Below are 4,278 nucleotides of genomic sequence, written 5' to 3' on the forward strand. Positions count from 1 at the left end.
GGTAAATCTGCAGCCAATCTGACGGCATTTTGTGGGTAAATCTGCAGCCAATCGGAATGCATTTTGTGGGTAAATCTGCTGCCAATCTGAATGCATTTTGTGGGTAAATCTGCTGCCAATCTGATGGCGTTTTGTGGGTAAATCTGCAGCCAATCAGAATGCATTTTGTGGGTAAATCTGCTGCCAATCTGAATGCATTTTGTGGGTAAATCTGCAGCCAATCTGACGTAATTTTGTGGGGAAACTGCTGCTAGATAATTTTTTTAGAATGCATTTTGTGGGTAAATCTGCTGCCAATTTGAATGCATTTTGTGGGTAAATCTGCAGCCAATCTGACGGCATTGTGTGGGTAAATCTGCTGCCATTTCTCAATGCATTTTGTGGGTAAATCTGCTGCCAATCTGAATGCATTTTGTGGGTAAATCTTCTGCCAATCTGAATGCATTTTGTGGGTAAATCTGCTGCCAATCTGAATGCATTTTGTGGGTAAATCTGCTGCCATTCTGAATGCATTTTGTGGGTAAATCTGCAGCCAATCGGAATGCATTTTGTGGGTAAATCTGCTGCCAATCTGAATGCATTTTGTGGGTAATTCTGCTTCCGATCTGACGGCATTTTGTGGGTAAATCTGCTGCCCATCTGAATGCATTTTGTGGGTAAATCTGCAGCCAATCTGACGGCATTTTGTGGGTAAATCTGCTGCCAATTTGAATGCATATTGTGGGTAAATCTGCTGCCAATCTAATTCATTTTCTGGGTAAATCTGCAGCCAATTTGACGGCATTTTGTGGGTAAATCTGCTGCCATTTCTCAATGCATTTTGTGGGTAAATCTGCTGCCAATCTGAATGCATGTTGTGGGTAAATCTGCTGCCATTCTGAATGCATTTTGTGGGTAAATCTGCAGCCAATCGGAATGCATTTTGTGGGTAAATCTGCTGCCAATCGGAATGCATTTTGTGGGTAAATCTGCAGCCAATCTGATGGTATTTTGTGGGTAAATCTGCTGCCATTTCTGAATGCATTTTGTGGGTAAATCTGCAGCCAATCTGAATGCATTTTGTGGGTAAATCTGCTGCCAATCTGAATGCATTTTGTGGGTAAATCTGCAGCCAATCTGACGGCATTTTGTGGGTAAATCTGCAGCCAATCGGAATGCATTTTGTGGGTAAATCTGCTGCCAATCTGAATGCATTTTGTGGGTAAATCTGCAGCCAATCTGACATAATTTTGTGGGGAAACTGCTGCTAGATAATTTTTTTAGAATGCATTTTGTGGGTAAATCTGCTGCCAATCTGAATGCATTTTGTGGGTAAATCTGCAGCCAATCTGATGGCATTTTGTGGGTAAATCTGCTGCCATTTCTCAATGCATTTTGTGGGTAAATCTGCTGCCAATCTGAATGCATTTTGTGGGTAAATCTTCTGCCAATCTGAATGCATTTTGTGGGTAAATCTGCTGCCAATCTGAATGCATTTTGTGGGTAAATCTGCTGCCATTCTGAATGCATTTTGTGGGTAAATCTGCAGCCAATCGGAATGCATTTTGTGGGTAAATCTGCTGCCAATCTGAATGCATTTTGTGGGTAAATCTGCTTCCGATCTGACTGCATTTTGTGGGTAAATCTGCTGCCCATCTGAATGCATTTTGTGGGTAAATCTGCAGCCAATCTGACGGCATTTTGTGGGTAAATCTGCTGCCAATCTGAATGCATATTGTGGGTAAATCTGCTGCCAATCTAATTCATTTTCTGGGTAAATCTGCAGCCAATTTGACGGCATTTTGTGGGTAAATCTGCTGCCATTTCTCAATGCATTTTGTGGGTAAATCTGCTGCCAATCTGAATGCATGTTGTGGGTAAATCTGCTGCCATTCTGAATGCATTTTGTGGGTAAATCTGCAGCCAATCGGAATGCATTTTGTGGGTAAATCTGCTGCCAATCGGAATGCATTTTGTGGGTAAATCTGTTTCCGATCTGACGGCATTTTGTGGGTAAATCTGCTGCCAATCTGAATGCATTTTGTGGGTAAATCTGCTGCCCATCTGAATGCATTTTGTGGGTAAATCTGCAGCCAATCTGACGGCATTTTGTGGGTAAATCTGCAGCCAATCTGACGGCATTTTGTGGGTAAATCTGCTGCCAATCTGAATGCATATTGTGGGTAAATCTGCTACCAATCTAATGCATTTTGTGGGTAAATCTGCAGCCAATTTGACGGCATTTTGTGGGTAAATCTGCTACTATTTCTGAATGCATTTTGTGGGTAAATCTGCTGCCAATCTGAATGCATTTTGTGGGTAAATCTGCTGCCAATCTGAATGCATTTTGTGGGTAAATCTGCTGCCAATCTGAATGCATTTTGTGGGTAAATCTGCTGCTAATCTGAATGCATTGTGTGGGTAAATCTGCTGCCATTTCTGAATGCATTTTGTGGGTAAATCTGCAGCCAATCTGATGGTATTTTTTTGGGTAAATCTGCTGCCATTTCTGAATGCATTTTGTGGGTAAATCTGCTGTCAATCTGAATGCATTTTGTGGGTAAATCTGCAGCCAATTTGACGGCATTTTGTGGGTAAATCTGCTACCATTTCTGAATGCATTTTGTGGGTAAATCTGCTGCCAATCTGAATGCATTTTGTGGGTAAATCTGCTGCCAATCTGAATGCATTTTGTGGGTAAATCTGCAGCCAATCTGAATGCATTTTGTGGGTAAATCTGCTGCCAATCTGAATGCATTTTGTGGGTAAATCTGCAGCCAATCTGATGGTATTTTGTGGGTAAATCTGCAGCCATTTCTGAATGCATTTTGTGGGTAGATCTGCTGCCAATCTGAATGCATTTTGTGGGTAAATCTGCTGCCAATCTGAATGCATTTTGTGGGTAAATCTGCTGCCAATCTGACGGCATTTTGTGGGTAAATCTGCAGCCAATCGGAATGCATTTTGTGGGTAAATCTGCTGCCAATCTGAATGCATTATGTGGGTAAATCTGCAGCCAATCTGACGTAATTTTGTGGGGAAACTGCTGCTAGATAATTTTTTTAGAATGCATTTTGTGGGTAAATCTGCTGCCAATCTGAATGCATTTTGTGAGTAAATCTGCTGCCAATCTGAATGCATTTTATGGGTAAATCTGCAGCCAATCTGACGGCATTTTGTGGGTAAATCTGCTGCCATTTCTCAATGCATTTTATGGGTAAATCTGCTGCCAATCTGAATGTACTTTGTGGGTAAATCTTCTGCCAATCTGAATGCATTTTGTGGGTAAATCTGCTGCCAATCTAAATGCATTTTGTGGGTAAATCTGCAGCCAATTGGAATGTATTTTGTGGGTAAATCTGCTGCCAATCTAAATGCATTTTGTGGGTAAATCTGCTTCCGATCTGACGGCATTTTGTGGGTAAATCTGCTGCCAATCTGAATGCATATTGTGGGTAAATTTGCTGCCAATCTAATGCATTTTGTGGGTAAATCTGCAGCCAATTTGATGGCATTTTGTGGGCAAATCTGCTGCCATTTCTGAATGCATTTTGTGGGTAAATCTGCTGCCCATCTGAATGCATTTTGTGGGTAAATCTGCTGCCAATCTGACGGCATTTTGTGAGTAAATCTGCTACCAATCTAATGCATTTTGTGGGTAAATCTGCAGCCAATTTGACGGCATTTTGTGGGTAAATCTGCTACCATTTCTGAATGCAGTTTGTGGGTAAATCTGCTGCCAATCTGAATGCATTTTGTGGGTAAATCTGCTGCCAATCTGAATGCATTTTGTGGGTAAATCTGCTGCCAATCTGAATGCATTTTGTGGGTAAATCTGCAGCCAATCTGAATGCATTTTGTGGATAAATCTGCTGCCAATCGGAATGCATTTTGTGGGTAAATCTGCAGCCAATCTGACGGCATTTTGTGGGTAAATCTGCAGCCAATCGGAATGCATTTTGTGGGTAAATCTGCTGCCAATCTGAATGCATTTTGTGGGTAAATCTGCTGCCAATCTGATGGCGTTTTGTGGGTAAATTTGCAGCCAATCGGAATGCATTTTGTGGGTAAATCTGCTGCCAATCTGAATGCATTTTGTGGGTAAATCTGCAGCCAATCTGACGTAATTTTGTGGGGAAACTGCTGCTAGATAATTTTTTTAGAATGCATTTTGTGGGTAAATCTGCTGCCAATTTGAATGCATTTTGTGGGTAAATCTGCAGCCATTTCTCAATGCATTTTGTGGGTAAATCTGCTGCCAATCTGAATGCATTTTGTGGGTAAATCTTCTGCCAATCT

The sequence above is a fragment of the Hyperolius riggenbachi genome, chromosome 4 (assembly GCF_040937935.1).
Source record: "Hyperolius riggenbachi isolate aHypRig1 chromosome 4, aHypRig1.pri, whole genome shotgun sequence".
Lineage (NCBI taxonomy): Eukaryota > Metazoa > Chordata > Amphibia > Anura > Hyperoliidae > Hyperolius > Hyperolius riggenbachi.